The 24,482-nt window shown below is 37.1% G+C and overlaps 1 protein-coding gene and 1 long non-coding RNA gene across 4 annotated transcripts in view; both read left to right on the forward strand.

Annotated features, from left to right (window-relative positions):
- The window catches only part of PRKG1 (protein kinase cGMP-dependent 1), a 1,397,311-nt gene that overhangs the window by 575,013 nt on the left and 797,816 nt on the right, over nt 1–24,482 (forward strand). The gene's annotated exons all lie outside the window — the stretch shown is intronic.
- Nucleotides 7,727–20,265, forward strand: LOC111750315 (uncharacterized). Of its 2 annotated transcripts, none has more exons than XR_002785475.2 (6): nt 7,727–8,039; nt 8,652–8,733; nt 9,423–9,642; nt 13,002–13,079; nt 19,474–19,547; nt 20,226–20,265. It is a non-coding gene; the product is annotated as an uncharacterized LOC111750315 (long non-coding RNA). The 2 variants fall into 2 exon arrangements; XR_002785476.2 differs by having other exon boundaries at nt 20,073–20,255.

A 24,482-nucleotide genomic window follows, 5' to 3' on the forward strand; every position in this document is an offset into this window, starting at 1 on the left:
TTTGAATATAGCCATATCATTGTATAATCATTAAAATATAGAGATTCTAAACACTCTTTAATATAGATATATGTTTAAATTTTTTAAATATATAACTTATGTTTCAGATTTTTTTAAATCCATGTATATTTATATGTCTGGGTAAATTTACAAACAACTAGCTGTCGGTGACAGAAACTATTCAAAATTGCTTAAGTTAAGAAAGAGGGTTTTTGGTTCTTTTAACTGGAAAGCATCAGGCAAAGCTGAATTGTGGGTCTCACACAATGATTAAGGGCAGGCTTGGTCTCCATTTTTCACTTCTGTTTGCCTCTCCACCTTCCAATTCCACAGGCGGCTCTCCTATGTGGTAGGCAAGGATGGCACTGGTTGCCCTAGGGTCACCTCTTCCTGGTTTAACAGCCATATCGGAGAGAAACAAACCCTCTTCCCTGATAGCTCCAGCAGGAAAGCCTAAGAACAGAATAGATCAGCTTGAAATGGATCATAGGCCCATCACTAATGAGTTATGGGGAACTCTGGAAAGGCGTAGGTCCTGTGCTGGGTTCTGTAGAAACAGGACAGTGATGGGAGGGGAATCCAGGTTTAGCCTGATAGAAACCACATGGAAGAGAAAGAAGCAGACTCAGATTGAATCCCACAGTCTCAGGTGAGCAAGAAACAGTATTTCCTATTTTTCTTTTTTAACTCAGCTTAACTTTTGTTTCAAGCAGTTATCCTTCCAGGCTCTTTGAAATCTCAGTCTAGGTCTCAAATCTCCACATCTCTTATTTTGTATTTGATCCATATGGACACACAGGTTACAACTGAGCTGGCCATCCTCATAATCACCAGTAGCTCTTTGCTCTTTCTATTTCATATTGGGGGTATGGAATCTTTCTGTGATATTCTGTGTGGATCCTGTATGCTTCAGATCCACAACACAGCCATTCCGCACCCTAGCAGTACTGCTAGAAAGCCCACCCAGCCCTCCAAACATCCCTGTTCTCTTTTCCCACATATACCCCTCCCCTCATCCTGAGAAATTTCTTTTGATCTGATTGGAAACCCTTCTCCCACGTGTTGTTGTCCAGTATGTTCGTTTTCCATCCTGGTTTTCTGTTTCTGGTACTAATTCTGTAAGTGCTCTAACTTTTCCTAAGGGCCAGGGGTTTGGAAACACAAAGCCAGAGAAAATTACAGGGAATTTCTATTTTCCGCCCAGCCGTGTCCCTCTGTTGAGTCAGTGAGCACAGAGCCAATTCTCTGATGAAATTGGGGTGAGAAGACATAGTGACTACTGGGAGGAGAAAAACAGGTTAATAGCACAAAGTGTTATCCCTCCATAATGGTTTTCAATTTTACTCCTCAGTATAAAAGTCAAACTCGTATTGAGCACCTGCCCTGTTAATGTACCTCATACAGTCCATGGTAGTTTTCCTTTTTTTTCCTCTTCAAACTGCAGAATGCAGTAAGACTTTAAAAGTCACAACCTTTAAGGATCCGTGGTACTTTCTTTGATATAATCAATGGCAATAATAATCAAAATTTTAGTGACAATATGTAACTGTGTTCAATAAGTTGCAAACTAAAACATGGCATATAACTGAAGCTTCTGGATACAGAATTGTCTGCTTCATTGGATCTCGTATGTGGGATCCAGTTAGTTCATAAAATTAACAATAGTATCTTTTACCCATTTCAAACTGACCTATTGTTTTTAATTCTACATCTAAGGCAATTTATTTATATTTTGTTCTATCAGAGTAAATTTGCTTCTTGTCAAAATTCTTCGGGTTTAACCCGTGTGATTTATTACTCTGTTGTGGACTTGCGGATGCATTCTGAAAAAAAAAAAAAAAATGAAACCAGGACATGCAATTCCCGCTAGTCTCAGCCTGTGAGATAGAATGCGTTTTTCTAGAAACCAGTTAATCACAATTTTGCTCAGCAAGTTCACAGAGTATGGCTTTCTTGTCTATTTTCTTTCTGGTTTGTTTCTTGACCTGCCAATTGCCTCTCTCAATGAGGACTGCTAAAACTGCAGCAGGAGATTACAAAGCTTTTTTTTTTTTTTTCTAACTGTTTGGCAGCTCTAGTCCCCATAATTTGGCTGTATTTTTATATATAGTTGGCTGTGGTTTTGGCTTGTTGTCATTTAAAATGCTGATTAATAAGACTTCATTATTTCAGATGACACTCTGCCTTGCGGAGAATCTACAGCTTCACACCAACCTGAGTCTTGTAAAAATGCTCTCTGTAAGATTTTCCAGCCTGTTTAAGCCATATCATTTGACTTCACTAAAGCATGGGGATGTCAAGGTAGTTCTCTGTCAGTCCTATTACAGATGTGCTTTCCAACTGAATTTACAGTTGATATTTTAATATCACAATGAGCTTTTGAGTAAGTGACCAGGCCTCAGCTGAAACTCATACCCATGATAGGGACATCTAATCAGATATTTCTTTGGAAAACACACCAGTGACTTCAGAGAAGGAGCATTCACTTGTTGACCAAACAATAATGATGTTGGTTTTTTAACACTTTCATTAAAAGGATATGATATAAAGTTCATCAAGGGTAAAGAGACAACCTATAGACTGGGAAAAAAATCTTTGTGAATGATATAACTAATAAGAGTCTGATATCTAAAAGTACAGAAAACTTCCATAGCTTAACAACAAAAAAAGATAAATAACCCCATCAAAAACTGGGCAAAGGACATGAACAAACACTTCACCAAAGAGGACATTCATATGGCTAACCAAAATCAAACTCACTGCTGTTGAGTTGGTTCTGACTCATAGAGCCCCTACAGGACAAAATAGAACTGCCCGCATAGGGTTTCCAAGGCTGTAAATCATCATCAGAGCAGAGTGCCACATCTTTCTCCCATGGAGCGGCTGGTGGGTTTGAACCCACCGATCTTTCAGTTGGCAGCCAAGTGCTTAACCACTGCACACCAGTGCTCCTGAATGACCAACAATCACATGAAAAGATGCTCAATGTCATTAACCATCAGAGAAATGCAAATCAAAACCACAATAACATACCATTTTACTCCCGCTAGGATGGACAAGATAAAACAAAAACAAACAATATAAAATATTGGACCAGATGATGAGAAATTGAAACCCTCATCCATTGCAGGTGGGAATGCAAAATGACATAAGAATCTAATAGAAATGACATGGAAAGACATATGTACACCTGTGTTCATCACAGCACTATTCACAACCTGAGTAAATATACAGAAACTAATTTTTTTTTTTTAATGTTCATTAGTGGTTACCAGGGGATGGGGAGGGGAGGCGAAATTCACTTTTTAGATAGTACACACTTGTTATTTTTGGTGATGGGAAAGGTAACACCAAACAAGGGTGAAGTGTACACAGCTTTATGAAGGTAAACAATGTCACTAAAAAGTACACAAGAAAAAAGGACGTGTTGGTAATTGCTGTGGCATATATAATTTTGAAACAACATCAAAAACAACCACAAAATATATATGAATGGATCAAAGACCTAAAAATAAAATCTAAAATGATAAAGATCATGGAAGAAAAAATAGGGACAACACTAGGAGCCCTAATACATAGCATAAACAGAATACAACCATAACTAACAACGCACAAACACCAGAAGAAAATCTGGATAACTGGGAGCTCCTAAAAATCAAACACTTATGCTCATCAAAAGACTTCAGCAAAGAGTAATAAGAGAACTTAAAGACTGGGAAGAAATTTTTGGCTATGATATATCCGATAAGGGTCTAATCTGTAAAATCTATAACATACTGCAACACCTCAACAACAAAAAAACAAATAACCCAATTAAAAAATGGGCAAAGGATATGAACAGACACTTCACCAAAGACATTTAGTGGCTAACAGATACATGAGGAAATGCTCACAATCATTAGCCATTAGAGAAAAGCAAATCAAAACTACAATGAGATACCACCTCACCCCAAATGGTACCAATCCAAAAAACACAAAATAATAGATGTTGGAGAAGTTGTGGAGAGACTGGAACACTTATGTACTGTTGGTGGGAATGTAAAATGCTACAACCATTTTAGAAATTGGTTTGGCACTTCCTTACAAAGCTAGAAACAGTATCATACAATCCAACAATCCTATTCCTTGGAATATATCCTAGAGAAATAAGAGCCGTCACATGAATAGATATATGCACGCCCATGTTCATTGCAGCACTGTTCATAATAGCAAAAAGGTAAAAACAACCTAGGTGCCCATCAACAGACGAATAGATAAACAAAGTATGGTACGTATGCACAATGGAATACTATGCAACGATAAAGAACAATGATGAATCTGCGAAACATCTCACAACATGGATAAATCTGGAGGGCATTATGCTGAGTGAAATTAGTCAGTTGCAAAAGGACAAATATTGTATGAAACCAATATTATAAGAACTCGAGAAAAGGTTTAAACCCAGAAGAAAATCGTCTTTGATTTTTATTTTTTTAGGGAGGGAAGGAGAAGGGAATTCACTAGATAGTAGACAAGAATCATCTTACATGAAGGCAAGGACAATGTACAAGAAGGAGAAGTCAGCACAACTGGACTAAAGCAAAAGCTAAGAAATTTACTGAATATAACCAAACACTTTGATGGACAGAGTAGCTGTGGCTGGGACCTGGGAACCACGGTTTAGTGGGACATCTAGGTCAGTTGGCATAACAAAGTTTATTAAGAAAATGTTCTGCATCCCATTTTGGTGAGTGGTGTCTGTGGTCCTAAAAGCTTTCAAGCAGCCATCTAAGATGCATCAATTGGTCCCAACCCACTTGGAGCAAAGGAGAATGAAGAATACCAAAGACACAAGGAAAATATTACCCCAAGAGACAAAAGGGCCACATAAACCAGAGACTCCATCAGCCTGAGACCAGAAGAACTTGATGGTGCCTGGCTACCATCAGTGACCACCCTGACAGGGAACACAACAGAGAGTCCCTGATGGAGCAGGAAAAAAGTGCAAAGCATAACTCAAATTCACGTAAAAAGACCAGACTTAATGGGCTGACTGAGACTGGAGGAATCCCCCAAAGCCATGGCCCGCCGACACTATGTTAACCCAGAACTAAAATCATTCCCAATGCCCACTCTTCAGACAAAGATTAGACTGGACTGTAAAATGTAAAATAATATTCGTGAAGAGTGTGCTTCTTAGTTCAATCAGATATACCAGACCAAATGGACAGCTCCTGTCCAGAGGCAGGATGAGAAGGCAGGAAGGGACAGGAATGGGTCGAATGGACACAAGAAACCTGGGCTATAAAGGAGGAGTGTGCTGTCACATTATAGGGATTGCAACTAATGTCTCATAACAATAAGTGTATAAATTTTTGTATGAGAAATTAACTTGAGCTGTAAACTTTCACTTGAAGCACAATAAAAAAATGGAAAAAAATATGTGAGTATATATGTAGGCATATATGTGTATAAAAAACAAAAAGACCAAACCCATTGCCATCGAGTGAATTCTGACTCATATAGGTATGTAAATATAGGTGTTTGTATATGCATCTGTGTGACTGTATATGCTTATATTCATATATATGATAAAGTGCATGGGGGCACAGTTATGGATACATCTTAGACATAACCAAATGCCTCACAGGATTGGATTTCTGGGTTTGAAAGATTAGGACTATAGTCTTGTGTGATATCTCAGTCAATTGGCATAATATACGTCATAAAGTTATGTTCTTCATCCTAGTTTGGTGAGCAGTATCTGGGATCTTAAAAGCTTGGAAGCAGCCATTTGAGGTAAACTATTGGCATCTACTTATCCAGAGCCAAAGAAAAAGAAGGAAACCAAAGACTCAAATAACAAACTAGTTTACAGGACAAATAGTCTACACGAACCATGGCCTCCTCTACCCTGAGACCAGAAGAACTAGATGGTACCCGGCTACCACCATCAACCATTCTAATCAGGACCACAATAGATGGATCCTGATAAAATGGGAGAAAAAGTGGAACAGAAGCTCAAATTCCTTTAACAACAATAACAAAACAAACAAAAAACAGATCTGTTGGACTGGTGGAAACTGGAGGACTCCACAGGCTATTGCCCTGAGATACTCCTTCAAACCTTGAACCAAAGGTCACCTTGTAGCTAAATAACAAAGTGGCTCAGAAAATAATAAATATTACCCATAAGTAATGTGCTCCATTAAAAATCACCTATATGAGACCAAAAGATCAACAATTACTTTAAAACAAAAATGAGAATGTAGGAGGACAGGGAAATTATATTAATGGAAATGGAACAATCACAATGGAAATAATGAAGATGCTCATGCATTGTGAAGAAGTGACCAATATCACTGAACAATTTATGTATAAATTGTTCAATGGGAACCTAAACTGCTGTGTAACCCTTCACCAAAAACACAATAAAGTATTAAAAAAAAAAAAAGCTATGTCATTTATGTGCTTGCTATACCCAAAAACAAAAACCCCTATCAACTCAATTCATGCACTTGCTATAGCTACATAAATGTTGGCTCATGTGAATCTCATCTTGCCATACCTGTTTGGGACAAATATGTACACCTGTCCCAAATTCATTGCATTCAGAAGGCAAATAAATCAATCTCTCTCTCTCTTCCTTCCTTCCCTTTTTCCTCCCTCCCTTTGCCCCTCCTTTCCCCCTCCCTCTGCTTCTCTCTCTCTTTCTGTTCCTCCCTTCCTCTCTCCCCTTCTCCCACTCTTTCTTCATTTCCTCTTGCTCTTTATCCCTACTTCATCTTTCCCCTCCTTCCTCTTTCTCACATTTGAACTTAGAGCGCCACAGAGTCCATGATCAGGCAATAGTGGGTGGAGGAGCTTGGGGTACAAAAGCTATTTATTAGCAATGACCTAATGTGTAAGCATAGAAAGAGAAAACCGGATAGAGCCAAAGATGGAGAACATAAAGACCCTGAGGAAATAAGGCTGACCTCAACTCCTGCTGCTTTCTAGTTCTCATAACCACAGCAATGGCTAATGTCCTTTCTTTCGATTTATTACAGTTAGCTTGCATAGATTTCTATTTCCTGAATCAAAACAAAACAAAACCTTAATCAGTAAGTTGATAACTTTAGTTTGTTGAAAGTTCTTTTTAATTGCATTTATTGGATATGGATTTTTTTCCCTTTTAATAAAATAGTAATTTTCATCTGGCAAAGAGCTTAACCTTTTCAAAATGATTTTATAACTAATATGCCATTGTAGTCACAGAAATAGAAGGAGTGCTCTCCCTCACCTACATTTGATATGTAAGAAAACAGAATCCAAAATAGATCGAATACCTTGCTTAAAATCTTATGTGAAGTTAGAGGTGGTCCTGGAACTGGGTCTCTATCCCCAAGTATTGAGTGTTCCTGGTAGTACCAGGGTGAGGAAGTGCTGGAACCAACAAACAGATTGTGCACCTGATCTCACCTCAACTCCACGTTTACCTTGGCAGTGGTAACTCGAAATTAGCCGTGGTAAAAGTACTTACACCACAGAAATGACCAAATACGACAACTTCAGGCTTTTTTTTTTTTTTTTTTTTCAGCCTATTGTTAAACATTCACCAGCAAAACACTGGCTCCAAAAATCTGAATATTTTATAAAATTGTTCATTATATATTCTGGGATACAAGTGGATTGATACTTCTTTTTAAAAAGGTTAAAACCTCTTAATTTATCCTTAATTGAAACTCTTTAATTCTTTACCAGGAATTGATGCGTGGGGACCTCTACCACATTGCTGGAGAGCAGTCTTAGAAAATTTGTTCTGCTTTAGAATCGTCAGTTAAGAGAACTGCCAATAATATGTAGTTTAACCCTGTTACTTCATAGAACAGGGGCCTGAGAAGAAGGAACTGACAATGATTTACCCAAGGTCATAAAGCTACAGATAAAGAAAATCATGGTTCAAGCTTAGATGTCCTTCTCTGTAGCCCAACACATGGTGAAATCCATGCTCTAGAGATCAACGAAATCAGACTCAGGGCAAAAATGAGACCACAAGCAGAAGGCTGGAATCCGAGCAGGTGTGTTAAATCCCTTATGAACAAGACTGAAAAGAGAACACTGGAAGGAATTACCAATGCCTAATTAAAGTTGTACCTGTGATGATCTATTTGTTCATTAAAGAATGTGAGCAAAAGCGATGTTCCTATTAATTAAAACATGCAATCAGTAAACTTACAAACCCCATTTAAGGACTAATTGTTAATTAAATATGAAGAGTATTTTGCATAATAAGAAATTGTCTGTGTAAAATATGAGAACTGAAGGCAATTCTTTCTCGATAAGAGTATGGTCATTATTATATAATAAAATAGCCAAGAATGAGAGGAGAAAATTTCCTTTTTTTATCCAGTGGTGATGCAATGGGTGGCTGATTTGATCTCAGGAGCACTGGTGAAATATATTACAGGTATATGTCTGATTTACAGCACATACCGCTTCAGAATAAATCTTGGTTTTGAATGGTGTATTGTTAGCTTTACTATACACAGGTCTTCTAGAAATCAGTATCGTGGTAATCAACAGGCAGAGAAAATAGTTACCTGTTTTTTGTCAGTGTTTATTAAGATGATTGATAAGCCTTTTATTTGAATACACTTTATCACAATAAACATCTAAATTTTCTTTGGCAGGGGTGGAAGTGCTTTGAAAATATGCCTTCATTGAGCGTGGCATGCACTTTATTTGTACAAAGTCTAACCTCACTTCTGAAAGGTCAGTGTTTAGTAATTAGCAATTAGTAATCTTTGGATAGGCAAAATAGATAACTTGGTAAAAGCAGAGTTAAATATAAATAACATAGTATAATTAAACTTGTGTTTTTCCCCCACCTCCCTTATGCAATATTATCTCTGTTCTCTATATAAAAATTGCCAAGTTACAGCTAGTTCATTTTTAGCTACTTTTACCAGTCAGTGAAGCTTGATAAAAAAGGCCAGTGGCAGCATGTTGGGGAACCCTTGTAGAGTTACCCTCAGAACCTACCGTCTCTCAGTTCCACACCTTTAGTGGTAAATTCCCTTATGAAAATTGGAAAAGATGAATAAAAAATAAATTACAAACGAATACTCTTCATATCCTCTATGCCATCCCATATTTACTTATGTAATTATCAGACTCTCTTCCTTGGTACACACCATGGCAGTGGCTCTCAAAGTGTGGTCCCAGACCAGAACCATCAACATCATCTGGGAACTTGTTGGAAATGCAAATTCTCTGGCCCCACCCCAGGCGTGCTGAATCAGGAACCCTGGGGATGGGTCCAGCAGTCTGTGTTTTAACTAACCCACCTGTGCGATTCTGAAATACGCTAAAGTTTGAGAACTACTACCCAGAGGAAAGAATCTCAAAGAGGATTTTTTCTAGTATATATTAATTGTTTTCTGCTTTTTTCACTCTCCAAGTGGAGTTGGAATCACTCATTCTGACAGCACATAATGGACATATTTTCCACTATGCTGTGTTTTTGCTTCAAGTGAGATTATTCAACATCTTATAAAGCAGCTTTTACCATTTCGTGACAAGTTTGATAAGACAATGGGGATAAAACCTGATGGAAGACATATTATTCAAGAGTAAATTCAAAATAGTGATCAACCTATTTTGGGAGAAGAATTTGCCAAGGTAAATAGAAAAGACAGGTGTGGCATCTGACTGGTGGGAAAGAAGAGCAGAAAGTACAGGTATTAGAAAAGCTTGGGATAGAAGAGTGGCTTGGAAAACGCAAAGGTAAACAGCTCCATTGCGGAATCCACAGCCCCATGCTGATCATTCAGCCCTTTACTCCCACTCTTTGGCACCATTCTCCTCCTAGTCTTCAATCCTTGAACCCTTAAAAAAAATTTTTTTAATGTGCCTTTTGTGTCTTCCAATAGTAGATATCCACCAAACCCTGCCATTTCTTTTTTAAAAGTCCTCTTATATCTATCCCTTCTGCTCTGATGCTTCAGCCATTCACATCCACAGCTGTTTTTGCTTGTCCACTGTGTGTAAACTCTACACTAACCTTTTTTTCTCACCCCCCAAAAAACAGCCTTCCAAGTGAGTGGTCCCTGTGACCCCCTTCTAAACCATCTTGCAAACTCTGTTAGAAGCCCATAAAAATTGTTGTTTTCTTATATGGGAATCTAGGTGAAGAATATATGGGAAATCTTTGTACTAGTCTTACAGCTTTTTCTGTAATGTTGAAATTATTTCAAAATAAAAAGTTAGAGGTTGTTGATTTCCTTATCTTTCTCTGACTGATTTGCTCATCCTTGTAGCTCTATAGGCTGCTTCTCTCATTAACTCCCTGCTCCTTTCTCAATTCTCCACTTCATATAATCCAATAAATATTTGATTGCCTAGCATGTTGTCTACAGAGTGCTATGAACTCTAGTCAAATATTTTTGTGCATCTGCTATTTCCAGTCATAAAGAAGAGCATGTTGTTTACAACACATTCTTTACTTTGAATTAGAAACTTCTTGGCTAGACTTTGAGGCCCTCGAGATATATCTACCTGCCTAACCAAACTTCTTTTCCACTACTTGAGTAAGCTTCTCATTGGCCCACAATCCTGTCATTTTTATTTCTACTCTCACACCTTCACCTTGATTGCCCTCTGCCTATTGAGACCCTAGGCATCCTCCAAAGCCCAGCTTAAGCCTCTCCTACAAAATTTACCTTTCAGGATCAGCTTGTCTTCACTGTTTTGCCATCTTCAACACACACACAACACTTAGAGCCCATATCACACAGTGGAAAGCTTTTTATTTTCTACTGACTTGTCTTCAAAATAAATTCACAGGTCTTTAAAGTCAGGCAGTATTTCATATGTTTTTGATCTTTGAGAGGCTAGCACATGACTGTTGCCACAGTACATTTTAACAAGCGCCTGGTTTTTTGATTGATATTTATGTGTATTGGACAAGATGACAGGTGATTACCATGTATCATACATTGGGCCCCACAAAATTTTATTTTTAATAAACACAATTACTTGTTTTTCTTTAACTTTTTCTGTGTAAATGATTTATTCTTGGAAACTCTATGATCTTTAAGAAAAGATAGACTATCTTATTCATTATAAAAGTTATAGTATATGGGTACTATAAAGTCCTTAAAAAGTACAGAAAAAGTAGACAGGTAACAATAACCCAAAAACCCAGTGCCGTCGAAAGGGTAACAATATTGGCCAAAAATACCCTCGTTAATATTTCTGATGTCATGTGCTCTTTCTATGACTGACCCTTTGTAACTTTTGTCATGCCTTTTTCACACAAAATTCTTTCAAAAATTGATTTTCCTTTTAAAGGGAAACACTAAGTGGAAATTAAGTACTAGATAGACAAAATTGTTTTCTAAAGACTAGTAAGTCAGGATGTGGCAAAAATGATATTAAACAATCACATTCATCTGAGAATTATTATATTTTACCAAGCAAACAGCAAAAATCAGAACAAAAGTCATTTTTTTTTAAAGCACAACAGGAAGTAAAGAAGAAAACCAATTTAAAATGTTTTGTGACTTATGCTCTAATTCACATCAAACCAAGAGTCTTTGAAGTGTCTGAATAAATCATGTATTAGTTGTTGTTGCAAAAAATTATCTTTTTCTTGGTTATCAGCAATTAGGGAATTTTGAAATGTAGTAGCTTAAGTAAACAGGCAATAATCAAGAAAAAGAGAGAATGAACTGAAAATATATATATATATATATATATATAAATTTTATAAAGATCAAAAATAAAAAAAGTTAGATCCTGAGATTGAAAATATACTCCTGCTTGGTGCAACTCACAGAAGGTGTGGTACTCTTGTGACCAAGGTTGAATCTGTGATTTGTTTGTGAGAAAAGCAAGAATCACAAAAGGAGTAGAAAACAGAGCTTTATGAAGTTAAGTAACATATCCAAAGTCACGCATCCAGCTAATGGCAGTGCCAGGTCTAGAAACTCCAGATCCAGTGCTCTTTCTAGTTGACCAAAAAAGAAAACCAAACCCATTGCCGTCGTGTCAATTCCGACTCATAGCAACCCTATAGGGCAGAGCAGAACTGCCCCATAGAGTTTCCAAGGAGCGCCTGCTGGATTCAAACTGCCGACCTTTTGGTTAGCAGCCATAGAATTTAACCACTACACCACCAGGCTTTCCTTTGAGTTGACACTCATTTTAAATCGTTTACTTCAGCAAAGCTTTGTTCTAGTGACACAGAGTTACCTTTAACCCCATTTAGGGTTCTTACCAATGTGTGACATTTGCCATGGGGATTATGAGAGAGTGTACTGTCACTTTGGAGCCCTGAGGGGCATAGAGGTTAAGAGCTCAGCTGCTAACCAAAAGGCCAGCAGTTCAAATGCACGCGCTGCCCCTTAGAAAACTTATGGGGCAGTTCTGTTATGTCCTATAATGTCGCTAAGAGTCTGAACTGACTCACAGCAATGGGTTTGGTTTTTGGTTTTTACTCTTACTTCTGTTCTAAAAGTAACCCACCAGTATATGCATTTCCTGAAGATAAAACAGCATTTGTGTCATTTAAGAAGGCAAAATTGATTTTTTGTAACCAATTAACTTCAATATCTCTCCTTGTCGCAAGTCCTCATTCTCATTCTTGTAAAAACATGTAAATTCCATATCTCAGAATCGTCGACTATCCAGACCAAAAAGGAATCAACCGTAGAAATTATTTGTACAATACCACATTATATTGAATTGTAAACAAGGCTGAGCATTTTAAAGACCTAAACAGAAATGACCTTAAAATAATTATAAAAAAGCAGAGCTAGTACTAAGATTTGGTTTCATTGTTCTTCCCATGACACCACGCAATTCTTGTTCTGTTCAGAAAATATTAAGGAAAAAAAAAAAAGCTAAAATAATGTAAAGGCAAATTGCTCATTTACGGGAACTAAAAAGTATGGTATGCTTTGGATCATTTAAGGAGTGATGACATTTTTTAAATGTGTCTTTTTCTTCCACTCATAATGTCTTAAACCAACAAATAGTTTGAACAACCATAAAGGAGATACACATCAGCAATGAGAAGATAATAAGTAGCTCGGCATTATAAAACACACCAAAATGTAAGTTTTTACGGCAATGTCTTTTTATTTGTCAAAGTTAAAGGAAGTGATAGTATAAATTATATTTTTTTCAAGCACTAAGTATTTCCTTAGAAGCGAGGATGGCGAGACTTGGTCTCCTGTACTTTAGGCATGTTAACAGGAGAGATCAGCCCCTGAAGAAGGACATTATGCTTGGTAAAGTGAAGGGTCAGCAAAAAAGAGGAAGACCCTCTATGAGATGGATTGACATAGTGGCTGCAACCATGGGCCCAAACATAGCAACAACTGTGAAGATGGTGCAAGGCTGGGCAGTGTTTCGTTCTGTTGTGAATAGGGTCACTATGAGTTAGAACTGACTTGATGGCACCTAACAACAACAACATGTATTTACATAGTATATACAAGTAATTAAATTGTCTAAAGTAGGGGCAATTTTTAAAGTGAGGGCAATAGAGCATTATGGCATCGAATGCAAAAGCTAAAAGATCATAGTAAAGCTAAATTCACCATTGAGGCCATAATGCGTACATTGTATTTTCAGCTTATGGATGCTATTTATGAATACATATGTATAAAAATAAGTGCTACTTACTTTTTGAACATATTGTTTATATTTTATGGGGAGAAATAGAAAGCTAGTTTTTCAAAATCCCATGGTACAATCCAGTTTAGAACTTTGTTTTGCCAATATGCCCAATCTTAAAAAGTAAATAGCATTTGCCCAGTCGAATTATGTCTAGTGCATTGTTGAAATGCAGTATGCTAAGCCCACTAATAATAAAACCTAACTGGGGGGATGGGACCCTCTGAACAAAATGTGCCTCATATGGAGTTTGGAAATCTATTTGGAACGTCCTTAAAAAGCTAGAAGTAGAACTACCATACGATCCAGCAATCCTTGGAATATATCCTAGAGAAATAAGAACCTTCACATAAACAGATATATACCCATCCATGTTCGTTGCAGCACTGTTTACAATAGCAAAAAGATGGAAGCAACCAAGGTGCCCATCAATGGATGAATGGATAAGTTATGGTATATTGACACAATGGAATAATACGCAACAATAAAGAACAACGATGAATCCATGAAACATAACATGGAGCAATCTGGAAGGCATTATGCTGAGTGAAATTAGTTGAGAACAGCAAATATTGTACGAGACTATTATAAAAACTCAAGAAATAGTTTAAACACAAAAGAAAATATTCTTTGATGGTTATGAGGGTAGGGAGGGAGGGAGATGGGTATTCACTAATTAGATAGTAGACAAGAACTGTTTTAGGTGAAGGGAAAAACAACACACAATACAGGAAAGGTCAGCACAACTGTACTAAATCAAAAGCAAGTAAGTTTCCTGAATACAACCGAAAAACTTCGAAGGCCAGAGTAGTAGGGGCAGGGGTCTGGAGACCATGGTTTCAGGGGACATCTAGGTCAATTGGCATAACAAAATATACTAAGAAAATATTCTGCATCCCACTTTGGTGAGTGGCATCTGAGGTCTTAAACACTAGCAAGCGGCCATCTAAAATGCATCTCTTGGACTCAACCCACCTGGGACAAAGGAGAATGAAGGACACCAAAGACACAAGGTAATTATGAGCCCAAGAGACAGAAAGGGCCACATAAACCAGAGACTACATCAGCCTGAGACCAGAAGAGCTAGAAGGTGCCTGGCTACAACCGATGACTGTCCTCATATGAAAACAACAGAGAATCGCTGATGGAGCAGGAAAGCAGTGGCATGCGGACCTCAAATTCTCATAAAAAGACCACGGTTAATGGTCTGACTGAGACTAGAAGGACCCCAGAGGTCATCATCCCTGGACCTTCTGCTAGCCCAAGACTGGAACCATTCCCAAAGTTAACTCTTCAGAGGGGGATTGGACTGGACTGTAAGACAGAAAGTGGTGCTGGTGAGGAGTGAGTTCTTGGCTCAAGTAGACATGTGAGACTATGTGGGCAGCTCCCGTCTGGAGGTGAGATGAGAAGGCGCAGGGGGAAAGGAGCTAGCTGAATGGACGCAGGGAATACAGGGTGGAGAAGTGGAGTGTGCTGTCTCATTAAGGGGAAAGCAACTAGGAGTACACAGCAAGGTGTATATAAGTTTTTATATGAAAGAATGACTTAATTTGTAAACTTTCACTTAAATCACAATTAAAGAGTGTGCTCTGGGGAAAGAGCAGTCAACTCTGGTTGTACATTAGAATTAACACGGGAACTTTTAAGACATACCTGAGATGCATGGGCCCCACTCATGGGGAGCCTCCTTTAATTGCTCTGGAGCACATGCCCAGGGACAGATAATTTTCATATCTCCTCAGGTGATGAACATGGATGGCCAAGTTTGAGACACACTGATTTATATGCAAATTTCACATATGTGTCTTATATCCAAAGATAAATTCATATTATTTTTTTAATAATTTTTATTGTGCTTTAAGTGAAAGTTTACAAATCAAGTCAGTCTCTCACGTATAAACTTATATACACCTTGCTACATACTCCCATTTACTCTCCCCCAAATGAGTCAGCCTACTCCCTCCTTCCAGTCTCTCCTTTCGCGACCGTTTTGCCAGTTTCTGACCCTCTCTACCCTCCCATCTTCCTTCCAGACAGGAGATGCCAACACAGTCTCAAGTGTCCACCTGATACAAGTAGCTCACTCCTCATCAGCATCTCTCTCCAACCCATTGTCCAGTCCCTTCCATGTCTGATGAGTTGTCTTCGGGAATGGTTCCTATCCTGGGCCAACAGAAGTTTTGGGGACCATGACAGCCGGGATTCTTCTAGTCTCAGTCAGACTATTAAGTCTGGTCTTTTTATGAGAATTTGGGGTCTGCGCCCACTATTCTCCTGCTCCCTCAGGGGTTCTCTGTTGTGCTCCCTGTCAGGGTAGTCATCAGTTATGGCCGGCCACCATCTGGTTCTTCTGGTCTCAGGATGATGTAAGTCTCTGGTTCATGTGGCCCTTTCTGTCTCTTGGTCTCATAATTATCTTGTGCCCTTGGCGTTCTTCATTCTCCTTTGATCCAGGTGGTTGAGACCAATTGATTCATCTTTGGCCACTTGTTAGCATTTAAGACCCCAGACGCCACACTTCAAAGTGGGATGCAGAATGTTTTCTTCATAGAATTTATTTTGCCAGTTGACTTAGATGTCCCCTGAAGCCATAGTCCCCAAACCCTTGCCCTTGCTCCACTGACCTTCGAAGCATTCAGTTTATCCAGGAAACTTCTTTGCTTTTGGTCCAGTCCAGTTGAACTGACCTTCCCTGTATTGAATATTGTCCTTCCCTTCACCTAAAGTAGTTCTTATCTACTATCTAATCAGTGAATAACCCTCTCCCCCCTCCCTCCCCCCCGCTTTTGTAACCATAAAAGAATGTGTTCTTCTCAGTTTAAACTATTTCTCAAGATCTTATAGTAGTGGTCTTATACAATATTTGTCCTTTTGCATCTGACTAATTTCACTCAGCATAATGCCTTCCAGGTTCCTGCATGTTATGAAATGTTCCACAGATTCATCACTGTTCTTTATTGATGCGTAGTATTCCATTGTGTGAATATACCATAATTTATTTATCCATTCATCCATTGATGGACACCTTGGTTGCTTCCAGCTTTTTGCTATTGTAAACAGTGCTGCAATAAACATGGGTGTGCATATATCTGTTTGTGTAAAGGCTCTTATTTCTCTAGGATATATTCCGAGGAGTGGGATTTCTGGGTTGTATGGTAGTTCTTTTTCTAACTTTTTAAGGAAATGCCAGATACATTTCCAAAGTGGTTGTATTATTTTGCATTCCCACGAGCAGTGTGTAAGTGTTCCAATCTCTCCGCAGCCTCTCCAACATTTATTTTTTTGTGTTTTTTAGATTAATGCCAGCCTTGTTGGAGTGAGATTGAATCTCATCGTAGTTTTAGTTTGCATTTCTCTAATGGCTAATGTTCGAGATCATTTTCTCACGTATCTGTTAGCCACCTGAATATCTTCTTTAGTGAAACACGTGTTCATATCATTTGCCCAATTTTTAATTTGGTTGTTTGTCTTTTTGTGGTTGAGTTTTAACAGAATCCTATGGATTTTAGAGATCAGGCGCTGGTCAGAGATGTCATAGCTGAAAATTCTTTCCCAATCTGTAGGTGGTCTTTTTACTCTTTTGGTGAAGTCTTTAGGTGAGCAGAGGTGTTTGATTTTTAGGAGCTCCCAGTTATCTGGTTTCTCTTCGTCATTTTTAGTAATGTTTTGTGTTCTGTTTATGCCTTGTATTAGGGCTCCTAACGCTGTCCCTATTTTTTCTTCCACGATCTTTATCGTTTTAGTCTTTATGTTTAGGTCTTTGATCCACTTGGAGTTAGTTTTTGTGCATGGTGTGAGGTATGGGTCCTGTTTCATTTTTTTGCAAATGGATATCCAGTTATGCCAGCACCATTTGTTAAAAAGACTATCTTTTCCCCAATTAACTGACACTGGGCTTTTGTCAGATATCAGCTGCTCATATATGGATGGATTTATATCTAGGTTCTCAATTCTGTTCCATTGGTCTATGTGCCTGTTGTTGTACCAGTACCAGGCTGTTTTGACTACTGTGGCTGTATAATAGGTTCTAAAATCAGGTAGAGTGAGGCCTCCCACTTTTTTCTTCTTTTTCAGTAATGCTTTACTTATCCTGGTCTTCTTTCCCTTCCATATGAAGTTGGTGATTTGTTTCTCCATCACATTAAAAAATGTCATTGGAACTTGGATCGGAAGTGCACTGTATGTATAGATGGCTTTTGGTAGAACAGACATTTTTACTATGTTAAGTCTTCCTATCTATGAGCAAGGTATGTTTTTCCACTTATGTAGGTCACTTTTAGTTTCTCGTACTAGTACTTTGTAGTTTTCTTTGTATAGGTCTTTTACATCTTTGGTAAGATTTATTCCTGAGTATTTTATCTTCTTGGGGACTACTGTGATGGTATTGATTTGGTGATTTCCTCTTCGATGTTCTTTTTTTGATGTAGAGGAATCCAAGTGATTTTTGTATGTTTTTCTTGTAACCTGAAGCTCTGCCGAACTCTTCTATTAGTTTCAGTAGTTTTCTGGAGGATTCCTTAGGGTTTTCTGTGTATTAGATCATGTCATCTGCAAATAGAGATAATTTTACTTCTTCCTTGCCAATCCGGATGCCCTTTATTTCTTTGTCTAGCCTAATTGCTCTGGCTAGGACCTCTAGCACAATGTTGAATAAGAGCGGTGATAAAGGGCATCCTTGTCTGGTTCCCGTTCTCAAGGGAAATGCTTTCAGGCTCTCTCCATTTAGAATGATGTTGGCTGTTGGCTTTTTATGCCCTTTATTATGTTGAGGAATTTTCCTGCAATTCCTATTTTTCTGAGAATTTCTATTCATCTTATTTTTAAGCTAGACAAGTGTAGGAAGATTTTCAGCTTCAACGTTTTCATTTTCCAAGTGAGGAACTGAATACCAGATAGACCTGTTATTTGTGTATTAGTAAACACATAGTCAGGGTCAAAGCAAGGACTGAAAAGACTTCCCCTAGTCTAGTCAGTGTTCATCACAACACTGCATCATTTCTCTGATGGGCTTAGTAGTACCGTCTGTGAAGAAATAAAAGCTTTTGCAGACAGCAATGTGTTTGTCTGTGTAGCTTAAATACCAAGCATAAGTTTAACAGTGGGAGAAAAATGAGTAGTATTTTATTATTTTTTATGTTCAGCGCAAACGCACCTCTGCCAAGTACTGGCAGCATGTATGATATAATTAGCTGTGATGGGAGATATTATTATTATGTGATACACAACTATGGACACTCATACAAAACTAATAGGGAATTGGTTTGAGTTTTAAATTATCTGGCTGTTTATGGAGGACAAAAAAAAAAAGACAAATGTCTGAAAACTCAGCCATACCTGACTGTGGTACAATGTTAAAATCTTCTAAACCTAATTGCTATTTGACAACTCTAACAATGAAAGGGACAGCCAACCCCTTAATCGTTTTCTATAGTAGATATTCTTCAGTTAATGGTGAAAGAAGAGTGAAAAAGAAAAAAATAATAGCCTGAACTGATCTTTTCCAGCCATCAAATAATTGCTCAAGTTTAAAAAAGAAATTCAGATTTTATATCCTCTTAATCTACTGATAGAAACCCTGGTAGTGTAGTAGTTAAGAGCTACAGCTGCTATCCAAAAGGTCAGCAGTTTGAATCCACAGGGCGCTCCTTAGAAACACTATGGGGCAGGTCTACTCTGTCCTATAGGGTCACTGTGAGTTGGAATTGGCTCAACAGCCATAGGTTAGGTTTTTTTGGTTTTGTAATCTACTGATATTAGAGTAATGTCTGCATATATCGGTTTTTCTGTTTTAGGCCGCTCATTTAAAATAATATTTCTCTATTTTAGTAATTGTAGGTTTTTTTTTTCCCCCATACCCACTTCATCAAAGAGACTGTGTACACATGCAAATGGAGATAAAGGTACTTTTATTTCCTTAAAATTCAAAAGCTGGATGTTGCAAATTGATTTGATGTAACATTATTGAGGAAATTAGTTTTATCCATTTTCGTTTGGTTGCCTTTAATCATACAGTATAATTGAATTTGAAAAATAATTGTTCATTAGGAATGTTAATTTTATACCATTTTTTCTGTTTATGTTTTTCTTTAAAATACAATGTTCACCATATGGCAGTTTGCTAGATTCGTTGTTAGGATTTAATTTCATTTATTTCTTCCAGAATGAAAAAAAGTGTTGGGTCCATAATTAAATTTTCCAGCGTAAAGGAGAATAGGTAAAAGAATTTACAAAGAATAAAAATATTTTCCATCTTAGGCAGGGAATAACAAGATACATAAACTAGAATCTTTTAAGAAGCTTGAGTCTGAAGCACAATTATTATGTAAGAAAAGGGTTTCCTCTTTGCCAGATTATTGCTAAGGTTTGGTGCATCTTTATGTATGAACCATTCTGAACCGTAGACTGACCTTAATGATTTTCTCAAGACTTCTTCCACCAGAGATATAGGTCAAAATGTCACAGTTTAGAAGGATGAAACGACTTTTTGTCTACTTTAAATGTACTCAACCAAGTAAATAATTATATTGGCTTATTCATTATGTGAACACATAATATATCCTTGTCCGTGATGCTTACAGAATTCCAGTGAAATCGGCGGTAATTTTTACAGGTATGTAAAAAAGAATTCTTAAATTTTGTTCAGCTATTCTTAACAATTTCTTCCTTAACCCTCACTAAGATTGCTTTATTTTAGTGAAGTCGATTCTTGTTGAAAGCCCATTCTTTATTAGCCCAGCAGATAAATGTGCGTTTTCTCAGTTACTGAACCAAATGATCTTTTTGCTACCTGGCTCAGGAGTACAGGCCAGGGAGTTTTCTCTGATGTAACTCTAGGCATTTGTTAAAAGTGTTAGGTTCTGATACTGTGCTGTGCTCAAATTGGACACTGTATTGGATGCTCTGGAGAGTCAGCTGTGATCTTGTTACAGAAAATATATCTAGAAGCTAATGATTTGTCTCTAATTTTATGGTATGATCTCATTACTTTTAAAACAGGCAACCTCTGAGCATGAATATGTTATACAACAGCTACTTTTTTCATATTATTATAAAGTATTGGCATTCATGTAAATAATGACTGTTAGCACCTCAATCAAGTGAACTAAAAATTTTCAAGGTATTGAATAAAAGAATAATTTTATGCTGGCTAAAGGCACAACAGAGCCCTGGTGGCTCAGTGGTTAAGAGCTCGGCTGCTAACCAAAAAGATGGGTGTTTGAATCCACCAGCTGTTCCTTGGAAATCCTGTGGAGCAATTCTATTCTGTCCTATAGGGTCGCTATGAGTTGGAATCAACTCAGTGGCACCCGGTTTGGTTTTAGTTTTATGTGTAATTTAAATATATAATTTATCTTCTCTCTGTGTAGATCATTACTTGAAATGGTAAGTAATTAGCTTGATCAAACTGTCATACCTAAAGATACAGTGTCATCACACTTCAACTGTCACTTAATTTTGACAGTTTAGTGTTGTGACTTTAACCCCATTGCTGTCGATTCCAACTCATAGCGATCCTATAGAACAGAGTAGAACTGCCTGGTAGGGTTTCCAAGGCTGTAATCTTTACAGAAGCAGACTGCCACATCTTTGACCCTTGGAGAGGCTGGTGGCTTCAAATCACCAACCTTTCAGTTAGCAACTGAGCACTTGAACCACTGTCCACCAAGGCTCCTTACAAATGTATATAAATATACATATAGCATACTCTGTGTATGTTTTTTTTTCTTTATGTGTGTAAGGACATTTTCATTTTTAGAATAATTCAGCTTTTATTTTATTCTTTTAACCAATTGTGATTATTGCATAAATTTATGTATTTTTTTCCTTTTGCTGGTAGAGTAGATCTGTTTTTGCGGGGGTGGGGGCGCGGTTACTTATGTCAAAGGACTAATGTGGATAACTAAATGAGTAAACTATTTCTTGGACCCTTTGTCCATAGATCAATATCCAATTGTTTATGCCGTTCTTCTAGGCTTTCTTACCAAATAAAGCTGTGATTACAATTTAGAGGTTTAAAATAAACTGTAATAAAAGAATAGGAAAAGCAATGGAGAAAATGGTCAAATAAAATCAGGGAAATTTGTCACTTCATTTAAAATTTTGATATTATATTATATTACATTGCTTAATTTTATTTACATTGGTTACTCATAGTTTCTATAGTTTCCATTCCAAATACATAAGGGAAAGAGAATGAAGTTTTATTTTTAGGGGGAAAATGTATTAGCTATTTTATTTTCAGAATAGATTAATCTTCAAATAGTTGGCTAAGAAACGCCATTTAACTGATAACCTGTTTCCTTTCAACTTATTTTAATTGGTATTTAAAAAAAAAAAAAACTCTCTTTTTTCCCCTATAAATGGAAAATAAAGAAGATAGTGCTTATTAAATTTTTCTTTTTTCCATTTTAACAAGCTTGAATAACCCTTTTCCTGGAATTGATACCCTGCTGAATTTCCTGTGGCTTTGACTTGTTCGTGCCACCTGAGATGCCCCAGTCTCTTGAACCCTTTCAGCCTAGGCTCTTCATTAGTCCTATATGGTAATCACAGGGAAGGTTTAAATGGCAGATGAGACAAATCTCCTTTAAAACCCCTTGATTGACAGTCAGCCAACAAACAGAATCCCATATAAGCATAGAGTGTTTTCCTTGCCAAGCAATTATGTGATTTACCCTCTAACTTTTTCTGGAAAATGCTGGAGTAGACTGACTAGGAGAAGGAACATAGAGAATTTTGAGAGCCTGAACCAGGAAAAAATGTAATAATAGCTAATATGTCTGAAATGCTTAGTGTCTTCTAGGTACAGTTACTTACTTTACATGCCTCCACCAATTTTATCCCAATAATAACCTTACGAAGGAAATTATTGTTATCCTTGTTTTCAAATGAGAAAGCTGAGGCTTGGAGAGATTTAGTGATCAGTTAATGAGTGGGAATGCTAGGGTACACTGCCTGTTCCCAGATGTTACAAGTGACTGGCCAATTACAATCCTTCTCCAAGTGATTGTCTTCCATATTCTGTGCTTAAAAAAAAAAAAGTAGGAACCACTGATATAGAAATGAATGGAATTTTTTTTTTTTTTTTTTTTTACTGTATGCTGGGCTCATACCAGTCCTTACTCAGGTTGCCCTGGTTCATCACCTTATGATACACTAAGTTTTCATCTACAGCACCTAAAGGCCATGATAACCTGCAAACTGTATTGAAGCAATCTGGTTAGAAACCACTTTATATTATTGTAGTTTTTCTAATTTACTGTGATATAAAAAAGAAAGGAGATAAAGCACCAGCCTAGCCATCTGGAGACTTGCTTCTCTTTCTGTGTGGCCTTAGCCTTTCTTTCATATCTCTTTTTGTGATATCTTTAGCATTTCTGGGCCTATTTCCAAATTTATGATTAAAAAAAACATTATATCAATGAATACCTATGATCCTGCAAACACTAGTGTTTCTTCTATTCTTCATTTGGTCGTTAACAAAATTAGGAGCATCAAGATTGAATGCCTTGGTTGATCACAGGCATATACACACAGATATGTAAACACACACAGTGTGGCACTGCTGGTATTAAAAACTGTTTTCTTAATTTCTAAGTCAGTACTTATTACCACACTTTATGGTCTTCTCTGGGATTAATGTAACCCCAGTGGAGCTGGGTAGTTGTCCTGTAATGTTAAGTAACAGAGTCCTGAACTTGGCCCTGTCATATCCAATATCTTTACTATTAACGTAATTGAAGACATACAGCCTGCTTGTCAAGTTGATGAATGTCTTAATGTTGAAACAATTCCTGATAACATCTATGAAACAATGAAGAGTTTAAAAGTATTGGAAGGTGGGACTATAATTTGCATAAACCCTGTGGAAAAATTTGGGTAACAGCATTTTAATTGATACAGGTACAGTATTCAATAACACTGTGGAGAGGCTATTTGAAAACTCTGGAGTAATCTTAGATTAACAATGGAGGTATAACATCCACATGCAGGGAGGTGATCCTGCAAGTAACCCAGTGGGTCTCAACCTTTTTTCCCCCACCACACACTTGACAGATGAATCTTACATGGGTGTTACTAAAATTTTTTGAGATGGCAGCATAGGTAATAGAAACTACCACCATTTGTGTGGAATTTTTGAACTGTGGGCTTTTATTATGTTGTTGCCAAAATGATTATCTGTGTAACAAAATCTGCCATAGAAAATTGTGATTGAGCTTGTTTTGTGATTGAGTTTTCCAAGTGCATGTACAAATGAATTTCTTTATAGCTAGATTTTACTCTTTTCTTAAATATTACAGACACATATTGGCTATGAGAGTAAAAGAAAATTGATTAATAGTTACCAGAAAAAAAATGGTTTTATAATAATTTTTAACCTCCCAAATCCATTTAAGATTTCAATATTGGTTCCCTTCTTCTCAAACAGTCTATAAGCCTTTTTCTTTCTTTTTTTTTTTTAAACTAACACAGAAGAAATGTTTGGCTCCATGGCTCCCATTTACCTTAATAGAAGTTACTTAATGAAGTCCCTACATATCTCAAAGAAGCTCAGTGGTTAAATTATTCTCTTTGTACTCTCTGATCTATAATTTTTTTTCTTCTAACTTTCACCAATACATTTCACAACTGCTGTTTGTATTTCTAGTCAAATTATTTATGAGTTTATTTTGGTATATAGTTATGCATATTCTGTATCTGGAAGACACAGTGATTGACAATGGTGGCATAAATTCCATTAAAATATAGAATTAGGTATAAATTATTTGTATATATGTGTATGCTGTGCATACAAGCAGACAAAATAATATTTCCTCAATTTGTTTTCTGAGTGA

This window comes from Loxodonta africana, chromosome 16, assembly GCF_030014295.1.
Source record: "Loxodonta africana isolate mLoxAfr1 chromosome 16, mLoxAfr1.hap2, whole genome shotgun sequence".
NCBI classification, from domain to species: Eukaryota; Metazoa; Chordata; class Mammalia; order Proboscidea; family Elephantidae; genus Loxodonta; species Loxodonta africana.